The sequence below is a fragment of the Macrobrachium nipponense genome, chromosome 15, assembly GCF_015104395.2.
Source record: "Macrobrachium nipponense isolate FS-2020 chromosome 15, ASM1510439v2, whole genome shotgun sequence".
Classification (NCBI taxonomy): domain Eukaryota; kingdom Metazoa; phylum Arthropoda; class Malacostraca; order Decapoda; family Palaemonidae; genus Macrobrachium; species Macrobrachium nipponense.
Window position 1 is genome coordinate 87,830,471 of NC_087208.1, and position 12,503 is coordinate 87,842,973.

At 34.8% G+C, this 12,503-nt stretch overlaps 1 long non-coding RNA gene across 1 annotated transcript; it reads left to right on the forward strand.

Moving 5' to 3' along the window:
* Positions 1–1,786: 1,786 nt before the first annotated feature.
* On the forward strand, positions 1,787–5,455 carry LOC135226901 (uncharacterized). The gene is made up of 5 exons (XR_010317314.1): positions 1,787–1,889; positions 4,080–4,221; positions 4,518–4,580; positions 4,903–4,965; positions 5,312–5,455. It is a non-coding gene; the product is annotated as an uncharacterized LOC135226901 (long non-coding RNA).
* The last annotated feature ends 7,048 nt before the right edge of the window (positions 5,456–12,503 follow it).

The following is a 12,503-nucleotide window of genomic DNA, read 5'->3' on the forward strand; positions in this document are numbered from 1 at the left end:
TCAACTTACCTAAGGCCACCTATATAGCTGAGGATATCCCCTTTGAATTGCGTTGTCCCATTTCTATTAAAGAGTGCTATTACTGCATGATTTTCATTAATTAATATGTTCTGTTTGTTATGCAAAAGCTTATCAAAAGTCAAATCGACAGGAAGGATTAAGGTACACAATCGTCTGAATGTAAACACCGCTCTGATTTCATATCTGCACAAGGCCAAATGAATTATCTCTGAGTATTTTCACGGTAATCGTAATTCATTCCTTTGTCAACACTGAAGGAAACGAGGAAGACCTCTCATCCAGCAAGTAAAGGGAATTCTTGACGCAAACCCCCTATCCATAATGTAAATATAGTTTCCTACAGAGTGAGTTGAATATTCAAATAATCTCGAGGCACTTTTGGGCATTCAGTGCGATTTAAATTACCTTATCCAAACTGTGAGATGGTTTTGATATTCTGAAGACTTTTCAAACTAAACCCATGAGGATTCGTCCTGATAAGATAGAGTTAAGTCTAATGTAATGTTTAGAGTAGAGATCTGTCCAGCAATTTGTTTACTTTCAATCTGCTGAGTAAACCGTGTTGTGCTGACATCCCTTTTCAAATAGGGCTGGAGGTAGCCTTATCCATATATAAGACGAGAATAGACGCCGTCCTGTTACGTAACTGATTCATGGCAAATGATAAGAGAAAGACGGAGAATATGTTCAAAATGATATACTTAGCGAAGAAAATTCAACATTGGTTGTGAAAGCAAAGAGGCATAATTATTTCTATTTAAGTGGATCTCTCTCTCTCTCTCTCTCTCTCTCTCTCTCTCTCTCCTCAAGGAAATGAGCTTCAAATATGTCTGTTCGAGAATATATGTTTGCATTTATAGATGAAATCCCGCTATTTTTAAATATATTCATGCATTCCATTTACAAATGTGCAGTTGTATGGACTTCCATAGTATCTATAAATCCTGAGCTTACAATTTATATATATATATATATATATATATATATATATATAATATATATGTTTTATAGTATATATATATATATATATATATATATATATATATATCCTATTATATATATATATATATATATATATATATATATATATATATATATATATATATATATATATAATATTCCCCTATCTTCTGGATCATCCCACTCTCTCATGATACTTATGCCACTTGTAAGTGAATGAGGGAGTTTTATAGATAAAAGTAATGACTTCTATTATGATGATGTCAGTCATATAAAGAAAGATAAGAACCACCTCAGTTTACAAGGATCCTGTCCAATACATAATGGATGTTGGCTTTTTATCCTGCCTTTTTATCTTCACTGACTTTGATAACGATGTTCGGCATTCGTGGACCCAGAAGTATGACTGCATCATCCTACTATAGATACAATACATAACAGAAGTACCCAATGACCATATTTCAAGCTGCTTGAAATAGGAGTCGTACTGCAAATGTATTTCTTCAACGACGCGGAAAAGTAACGTGGCAGCCATGACAGCGATGGAATATCCGTCTCCATCAATTACGCAGAGAGTACTTACACCACAAGTGCTGCTCCGACAGACAACCCCTTATTATTAAAGTATGACCTGACACGCCAAGGATACTTTTAACAGAAAACGGGGGAAAATGAACCTTAACCCTGGACAGTGGTCGTGGGTCCTGCACGACCCAAGGAGTGTTTCAAAAAACATGTTTTTTTCCCATAAATTATCACCCATGTCCAATGCGGGTGTAATCGACCTGCAGACGTCTAGTATACTGTCAGGTTTGATGGTGAGCAGACGTGCCAGCCCCTCTCTTCAGTGCATCCCTATTTTCTGAGGTACCACTAGGGTCAAGGACGACCCACATCTTAGTAGAAAGGTTAGTGATCGAAAATCAAAGTTATTACATAACAGTTTCTCAATGAACACTCTGTATAGTCACGTGACTTTGTTGTGTTGGAAAGTCTAGCTGGGGCCTATATCTAAGTTACACACCACAAACCGAGTGGCAGAGATGCTACATACCGCCATATTGTCCAATTTGCTTTGAGTGCCACTTTTTGCATTTTTTGCATAAAGCAAAGTTTTTAGATAAACATCAGATATTGAGTATTATTCATTCTAATCGTGTTATGTACTGTTGGAATATGTCGGAGGATGATGTTTTCTATAGAATGAATGCCTTTGTGAATGCATTATCACGTCGTAAATGCGCTCAAGGTCACGTGACCTTGTAGTGCCAATTCTGTGTTTTTTTTACGAATAGCAAAGTTATTATGTAGCCAATTCATGTCGGACTGTGTGCATAATAGCTAATTAGTGTATTTTTTTTATATTGTAAATGTTTCGAGATGTTTATGGGTCACGTGAGCAACTCTGGGAGCGGCAGAGATGTCACATAGCAGAAATATTGTCTAATTTCTTTCGAGTGTCATTTTTTGAAGTTTTCCATAAGCAAAAGTGTTTAGATAAATGTCGGATACTGAGTATTGTTCATTTCAATCGTATTTTGTACTGTTGGAATATGTCGGAGGATGATGTTTCTATAAAATGAATGCCTTTGTGAATGCCTGCCACTTACCTACGACTTACATATGCCCTTATGGTCACGTGACATTCAAGTGCTAATTTCTGTGTTTTTTTTGCGAAGAGCAAAGTTATTACGTAGCCAATACGTGTATGACTGTGGCATAATAGCTAATAGTATAGTTTTTTTTATATTGGGAAATGTTTTACTATGTGCGCAATCATGTACGAAAAGGGAAAACGTTTTACTTCGTATGCTGTTTGTAGCAAACGTGTGCGCGACCTTGGTAGTGGCTGAGGTGCCACATTGCCAATAATCCATGCGTCTTTGAATGCCCTTTTTTTTATGAAAAAAGCAAAATTATTAGGTAAACATAGCATATTGAAATTGAACAGTGGTTCATGTAGTAGTGTTGTTCATGTCAGTATAGTTTTGTTTCATGCTAGTATAAATGTTTATAGTGGAATATGTTGGAGGTTGGCGCGTTGTTTTATCGCGTACGTACTCTGGGCCATTGTATGCGAAGATTCTGTTTACCTTCTTTTCCGATCGCTCATTTCTAATGCCTCTCTCTCTCTCTCTCTCTCTCTCTCTCTCTCTCTCTCTCTCTCTCTCTTTCATTCCTCTTTGATCCTTTTTGATTAGTGTTTCGTATATTCGTGGGTCTCTCTCTCTCTCCCTTTGTTTTAGTGTTTCACATATTTCTGGGTCTCTCTTTCACTCTCTCTCTCTCTCTCATCCTTTGTTTTAGTGTTTCGCATATTTCTGGGTCTCTCTCTCGCTCACTCTCTCTCTCTCTCTAATGCCTCTTTGATCCTTTATGTTTGTTTCGTATATTTGTGGGTCTCTCTCTCTCTCTCATCCTTTGTTTTAGTGTTTCGCACATCTCTCTCTCTCTCTCTCTCTCTCTCTCTCTCTCTCTCTCTCTCTAAAAATGAATCTATCTCATCTTTGAAAGCTATAGTAAGTAAAGCGCTCTCTCTCTCTCTCTCTCTCTCTCTCTCTCTCGCGATATAAATAATTCCATCTCATCTCTGAAAGCTGTAGTAAGTAAAGTTCTCTCTCTCTCTCCTTCTCTCTTGTTGTGTGTAAACATCTCTCCAACTCTCTCTCTCTCTGTTGTGCGTAAACATCTCTCTCTATCTCTCTCTTTTGTTGTGCGTAAACACCTGCGTGACCGACCTTGGAAGTGGCTGGGATCCATATATTGACATTTGATCCATTTCCTTTCGAATGCCCCTTTCTGTGTGTGTGTGTGTGTTCTTTTTTTTTTTTTTTTTTTTTTTTTTTTTTTTAAGCAAAGTTATATGGTAAACATTGCGAAGAGAACAGGGTTCATGCTAGTATAGTTTTGTTTTATTACTGGAATATGTTGGAGGGTGGTGAGTTGTATCGCGTACGTGCCCGTTTGAGTGCTCATTTCAAATTTTTTTTTTCGAGTGCTCATTTCTTAATTTTTTGTCGAGTGCTCATTTCTATTTTTTTTTTCGAGTGCCTTTCAATTTTTTTTTTTTTCTTTTTTTTCTTTTTTTTTTTTTCGAGTGCTGCGCAAGCGTGTTCGCTGCCGAAGTTGCCCATCTAGAGACGACCACAAGAACGAACACAGCATGTTTGCGATTGGCACGGGCCCGTCTGCCTACAGCATCAAACTGTCTTGTGTCCGAAGTGTGTGCCTCGTACGTAGGTAAGTTACATCATGAAACTTTTTTACAACTTGTTTGCATAAATGCTATAATTTTAATCTTTACAAAATATATATCATCCATTTTTTTTACCTAAAATACTGCAATAGTTTATTTTTCATTTTTGTCGATATTTCCAAATATTCTAAAATATTCCCTTTTCGAAATATTTCTTTTTGAGGACTGCAAAATAATTTTCAAACATCTAGCAAGCCACCATAATAGTTTTATGCAAATCAATGCATAATTATATAGCTAAGTAACACATTGAAAATTTCACTCCATTCCTCCATTTCAGGTAGCAAATTTGGCCGTCGCACTTGTCGTGGGTGGGGCCCTATTTACTGTACATATCCATTAGGTAAGTTGCATACCGCTATATATTCTTGTTCTCTATAGAATTTGTGATATTCTGGTAGATTTTCATGCATAAATATCATATCTTATAGTAGTTACAGCCATTTTTATCAAATGAAATTTTCATGGTAAAAAAAAAAAAAAAACAAGGTGGTCAACAAATGACCTTTACATTAGAGTAAGTTTTATGGGTCAGATTTTTTTTTGATGATTGCAAAATAATGTTGAAACGTCCAGCAATCTACCATAATAGTCTTATGCAAATCTACACATAATTAGGTAACTAGATAACACATTGAAAATTACATTCCATTCCTCCATTTCAGGTAGCAAATTTGGCCGTCGCACTTGTCGTGGGTGGGGGCCCATTTACTGTATATATCAATTAGGTAAGTTGCATACCGCTATATATTCTTGTTCTCTATAGAATTTGTGATATTCTGGTAGATTTTCATGCATAAATACCATATCTTATAGTAGTTACAGCCATTTTTATAAGAAATTTTCATGGTGAAAATAGCAGGTAAAAAAGTGAACTTTAGATTTGGCCCCTGATATAACAGCTAATATCATCTTTGTCCAAATATTTTTACATAATTACTTTTTAGGATAATATGACTTTATTCTGTATAAAATTCAGCCACTTCCTAATTCATTTAGGTACAAAAAAAAATTTGTGAAAATTTGCCAGTTTTTGGAGGCAAAAAAAATTTACCTTTTTTTTTCTATTTTCAGATTTTGACCTCTATGGGTCCGACACCTTTTCTGGCTGTGGAGACTTGTAAATTGTAGTTTTAGGAAGGATTCCCTCAATTTATTTTCTTATATAGGTTATTTTGTATTTTTTATAAATATTTTTTGTAAATTATTTTTTTGTTATATACTTATTTTTTTAAAATATTTGTAATAAATATCAAATTTGTAGATGGGTATTATTTATCTCTTCAGTAGTATAGTATTATCTTTAAACTAATTTTAGAAACTATAATGTACAGCAAAAATGAAGTTACTGATTTTTGGCAAATTTTTCTAGACGCTCGGGTCGAGGTTGACCCACATTACTTTTAACCGGTTAGCGAAATAGCGATACCTGTCCAGGGTTAATTATGGTCATTACGTCAAACCTTGCTATCCTTTTCTTGATGAACTTTTAAATGATCTTCCGTACTGAAAAGTACCATGGAAAACGGTAATTTATTGCATATTGTAAATTACAGAGAGATACTGGTGGGAGATATGGGAAAAACAACAATAAAAAAAATGAGTGAGAGAGGGAGGGAGAGGGATGGGGTATAGAGGACGTTTGTGCAGATTAGTCCTGTTGGCTCATGCGACTTTGCCTTTAAAAGTCAAGAGTAAACGCCTCAACTAACACCATTTGACAATGCAATGTATTACCAAAAATTGGCGAGAGGCGTCTTGTGCTCTACGTCTTGTGTTTTACGTAGCCCAAAAAGCTGTCTTATCTCTCTCTCTCTCTCTCTCTCTCATCTCTCCTCTGTTCTACTTCTCTCTCTCCTCATCAGTCTCTCTCCATGTAGGAAATATATACTAATGCCTAATGACATGCACTAACGATGTAATTAATTTAAGAATTACAATAACACCAAACAGAATAACCTCTATGTATACACAAACTTTAATCAAAGCTGGACATATTTCACAAAAGGAATATCATTTAACATAAGAAAAAATATTGGAACGCAAAATACTGGGAGAGAAGTTCATAGAAACGACACCGGATACAATCCCCTTGAGAAAATCGTGGTTGTCGCTGAATTTAGAAGCTTGCTTGTTCTGGAAGCTCTCTGCTTTTTCTATCATTCATTGAAACCCCTGGAATTTCTCCAATCCTTTAGATTTAAAATTTCATCTATGTGCTAGTTACTCACCAGATCTACAGAGAGAGAGAGAGAGAGAGAGAGAGAGAGAGAGAGAGAGAGAGAATACAAATAAGGAAGATTAGTAGCTGAATGCTTGAACGCCGCTGAAAAATGGTCACTACACATCTCTGGGGTTTGCCCCATTCAATCGAATGACCACCAAGTGCATACTTCACTGCTTTGGTCAGCATAGCCACCATAAGGCAGTGAGGAAAAAAGATATGGAAATCAAATGATATTTAATTGCTTTTCTAGATTTGAGAATAAAACTTCCTAGTGAAAACTATAAGTCATGTAGCAGAATATCCTCAGAAATATCGTACGGAAAGTAAGGAAGTTCCAGGTGATGAGATAAAGATGAAGGAAAGACGGAGATGTAATTGGCACCAAGGGTTCCTGTGGACACCGAACAAGTAGGGTGACCCAGACCGATGCCCAGACCTATCTGGGTAAGACCTTTATGGGAGGCTGGAGATGAACGACGATTTGTGGAAGTGAAAGAGAAGCAGAGATATAGTTGGCTTCATTTCCAATATCACGCGTCGTTGATGGTCAACACCACCATGAAGGGCAAAACTGTCTTCAAACATTCAACATTACCTATATGTGATTACTTTTGTTAATTAAGCAGAGGACATGCACAACTACTACTAATTTGTATATTGTCATCTCTTCCTCCTCTCTTTCTCTTAACTTCCCCAGCCATAGAAAGAGAAAAGGATTCCATTTCCGGGAAACGATCAAGTCCTGTTTCCATGATTCCATTTTGGTATTTTTCGTGAATAACAAGCTTTAAACTGAACATTTTATTGCTCTTATTCATTATTACTTCCTGGGTTAAAAGAGCAAGTAGAACATATTGGAAGATACTAATAATTTTAAACCATAAAATTGCGGATTTATATTTGAGAAAATGCCCTTTGAATAATGTCGCGTCATTCCAGTTATGGACAGATATTATTGCATGTTTTTAATGCTCGTTCAATTAAACTAAAGCTTATCAACGGACAAATTAATAGGATGAGTAAGTTACGCTATTTTCTGTATTTAGAAATAAGTCTGTATCGAAAGAAATGAATTATGGGTGGTACTTTCCTAAAAATGTAATTTGTAAAATCAATATGTGATTTAAGCAGAAATGACAAAGACAAAGTGATTCCGAGTTTCTAATATCCATTAATTTGTAATTACTCGGAACAAATAAGCATACTTACAGCAAGTAATCTTTATTTTGGAAGGCAAGTAATTTACCTTATATTGTAAATATTTTCAGTAAATAAAAATCTGATATATAACAGAGGAATATATAACAATTGGTGGGTAATAGTCGAGGAAGACTATTATCCGCCAAACTCAGCAATAATGTAAGTATATTTTCCCCCTTCTCACCATACAGCCATTATTTTTTCTCATTCGCATTTAACATTAAGAAATCACTTCCACATATCAAAGATGCCTAAACATTCCCTTCATAATTTCACTTCATCACTTTGGCTTCCAAAGACACTACCCACGATGCTACCCTTCTTGCTTCACCTATTCTGCGACTCACTTGCTCCTTTTGCCTCAAAGTATCTAAATGAATCGTCGGCTTCTCTTCTCAAACCATCCGCACTAACATTCAGTGCTCCATCATCTGGTTCCCTTTTGCTACGAAGCCTTACTCTTGGTCAAATTTAATCTCAAAAGAAAATGCACACGCATACAAATAAATGCATATAAGTGACTGTGTGTGCTACTATATGTTCAGTAATTTTATCTCTGGTCAGTCATTTTAAGCGGGAACAAGTCTTAAGGTTATTGTATTATGTAATCAATGACTGAAACATTGGAACTATTATCGTTCAAAACTTGAACCAAAAAGACTTAAATGATGTTCTAAAACTTTAATTATCTAAGTTTCAGATCTAGAAATCGTATACTACATTACGAAAGTACCTTTGCAAACGCCAATTTTATTACTAATTTTTCCAACGCTTTAAATTTTCTTAAACTTCGTTTACTTTTGTATAAAGATGTTACTGGCATTCTTTGACAAATAGCTATCCTGCTAAATGCACTTTGCAAATCTTACCTTTTTATATGTCTGAGTAACTAACTCCAAGTGACATATGGCTATAATTTTACTTACACTTTGCTATGGTAATAAAAAAAGTCTTTATCATAATTTAGGAAATAACACGTAAATTAACTTTGCGATCACCATCAAACATAAAAAAATCAGTCGTTAAAGAAAAAGTCGATAATTGGAGGAATTACGAAATTTTACTACAACATCCAAGTTAATTTTTGTACGTCATCAAATTACCTATAATTAAATGCATCAAGAGGCCCCTTTGTGTTTGTTAGTTTACGGTTTTAGAAACCAGATTGCTCAAGTAATCAAAAGGTGCTCTCACCATGAGTATGACTCCATACGTTTTAATGAAAAGTGATGCAAATAACAAAAGGAACTACCATGAATAGGGTACTATTACTGTTACCTCCCCTACTGCCTTGTTTACTTCACGCTTCAAAGTTGTAGCGCACGTTCACGCACACGAGCGCGCACACACATTTTCCATCCACGAGATAAGGCTAGTTGAGATACATACTCTTATTATCTCTGCCAAACTTTGAAGGTCAATATAATGGTTAGGTCTGATTAGTGCATTTACAGTACCCGAATCTTATTTCTGAAACTGCTTACGATAGTTAAAGTAAAAAGAAAAACAAGTAAATCCTTTATCTCATCTTAATTACAGTTCAGCTAAAAAAGTAAACAAGAAATTACTTCCTTCTTGGACCAAAGCTAAACCCCCCAAAAATAATATGCAACATTTTTAAGAACCTTAAATATATCAACTTCGCTAGCGAAAATAATTAGTTTAAACAGTAGGAAATGAAATTCCTTATATACTAGATGGAATTGATGATATTAACCAGTTCGACAAAATGAGGAATTCTGAATATTTTTTATTAATAAGTTTTGCAGGATTGAGAAATTTCTGGCTTATCGCAAAAACCGTATTGTGTTCAGACCAAGTTGCAGTTTGTGCTTCTGACCTTGTGATAAAATTAAATTTACAGAAAACTGTAAATTTAATCAGCGGCAAATTGGCGTACGTTTCTTTTCCCTCAGATGTGAACAAGTGGCAATCTGAATTTTAGATAAAACCTTATTTTGCAGTTATAAAATTGTTTTCGCTTTACACAAAGTAAAGATCATTGTAACCTCTACTTAAGTCTGTTCTTACATCTTCCTCGTTGAATAATTGCGTGAACTCACTGAGGTATAAGATATAGTTATCCCAAATATTTTCGCTTGAAATTTTCTCACCATTATATAAATGAATAAATTCAGGCCCCGATACAATGATATCACTACTTTTGCCCAAATTCAGACTAAATTACGTGAATTGAAAACAATAGAATTTACACTCACGACCAACTCCTTAATCTGATACTATAAACAGTACAATATTCAGATCTAAGTAGTTATCCATCTTATTTCCATGTTTTAATACACTTACTATCAATTTAATATATGTGCCTGACATTTTACTCTATTAGTATTTTACTTTACTATTGGTTTAAAAGGAATAAAATTTGTTATTTTGAAATGGTGTCACAGTCGTTTCTGTTGCTGTATATGTAACCTATTCTGATTCCTAACTGCTGTACAACCTCTTTTTATTTAGCTTTTCGTGTAATGTTGCATTACAATTGTTTTATATTTCATATGGAAGCTTCCATTACTCTGAATAAATGGCGCTCGGTGCTTACAATGCTCTTATATGAAGGAACCTACTCCATTCATCTTTCATTTTTCTTCATTAGGAACACTAATGCGTCAGATACGTGGGGAATGTATCGTCATATTAAAATTCTTAAAGGGCAATTTACCAAGGAAAGTAAACAAATGAGCTTAATAGCAGGAAAATGGTTGTGCTTCGTAAAAGAATAAATACAAAATATTACTCGACGAGTAAAATATTTTCTACGGGAATACAGAGAAAATGGTTAATAATTCTACATCCACTAAACACACAGAAAAGCTCTTTCGTATTTCGGCATAACTTTTATGAATGTCAAGTGAAAACTCTTCCCTTTATTTGGGGTTTAATACAGCGAAGGAACCACTGTTGCGTGTCTTAGTTCTTTTTTTTAGGTTCTGTAAACTGGAATTACTTCATAGAAATGGTTTCCGTCACGAACATAGGAATAATGCTAATGAAAAGAATAGGTACCAAAAATTCTTTGAAATAAAATGTGAGAACTCTGACGACTAGGAGCTACAATTATGTCTATCCAAAATCCAAAGCGACGCTTATTTTTCATCTGCCTGATTTCCATTTGCTTTCGTTACCATCGTCTTAGCATTTATTTTAAACTATTTTATCAGTCGCTGCTGCTTCTCTCAAAAAGTACACCTGATCTTATTATAATAAGTCAATAATCCTTCCACATACAACTTAAGAGGGCTTTTTTATGTGCAATTATATAAAACCACCCAGTTAAAACACATCCCCCCCCTCCATGTGAATATCTTTACTGCCAAAAATAAAACTACCTTTGAAATGGAACGTGAGAATTAATGCTTAATAAATCTATTCCCGTTTCTCTGTATTTCACAACTATGTAATAATTTTAACCTGCGGCACCTCAGCATGCATAAAGATTTTCTTATCAAACAGCATTTATACACTTCCCGAATACCAAGATACAAAGACGTCAAATTAATGCTGTGAAATGGGATACTCGCACCTAAATTAAGTACCATCGCAGACCTGATATATAAAACCAAAACCTTCAATGCAGATGGTGATACGAAAAATTTAAAAAGAAAAAAATCATGAATAGGCGAAGCAGAATTCTTAAAACCTCGACTTGCAGGAAATCCGGTTTTGTGCCATATTACCCAAACAATCCTCTTCTTATCAACGAAATCCACTAAACACCGATATGTCTTGGACGTAGCTCCTACTGCAAGAGAGACTTCACCAGATATTGCAAACAAAGCTTTCCACTTATACTCAGGAATTTAAGAATTCTTTTATAATTGAAAATGATGTCAATGGGAAATACATAACAGGATAGTTAGCTGGATGATTTCAGGAATCTGTGTTGAAATCGCTGCCACTTCAGTCGTAAAGTTTGTACTGACAGGTATGTCCATATTAATGGTTATACATTACACAACCACTTATATCCATTTCTCACACGATAACTGTGTTCTGTCAATAAAAATGACTCTGGCTAAATGGTGTGGTTCGGGTCTCACCACCTACCCTGCCAACTATCTTTTTAGAACTGTTATGATAAATTAGAAACAAAAATTAGTTGTATGTGAAAATTAAACCAGGGATCGACTTCCGGGAGATTGTATATGAATAGGCAAGTTCTGCTATGAACATGACAGTTAGTAGATTGTGGAGGATCGCAGTCAGGGTAAAAGGCTCTTGGGGCTAGCGCCATAACCCTAAAATCATTTTAGGGTTATGTATGTATGTATGCAAACATACATACATACATAAGGTGTATGAATTAAATGCTACGTTTTGACATTTTTTTTATGAATTTTTTTCCCAGGTGAGAATGTATCAATCATGAAGCGCGTTTTGTTGTTCTTTCTCAGACAGTACTCCTATTTTAGTGATATTTCGTTGATATTGTTAGACAAAAGTCGTAAAGACTCGTAAAGAAATAATGACTAGATTCCTAAGATATGTCAAAATATATAATAAACTTCAGCCTGAAACTAAAAGTTAATGTAACCATTAATAAACGTAAAAATGTTAGAAAAATAAATAAAATTATTTTGGAAGTATCAAATAAACTGTAAATGCCCAAACGCGCCTTTAAGAAACCATTTTTGCCTTCACAGCTTTCTCTTTCAACGCAGCCTCGTGTTTTCAAAATAGTGGTAAGTAAAGATGATTGGAACTGAGGGAAATGCAATAGCTCACCACTGAATGATGATACTAATTTTTGCACTTCATAAAAATATCAATGGTCTTCAACGATTTACCGTAATCACTAGAAAAAAGCAAAACCAAATTAAA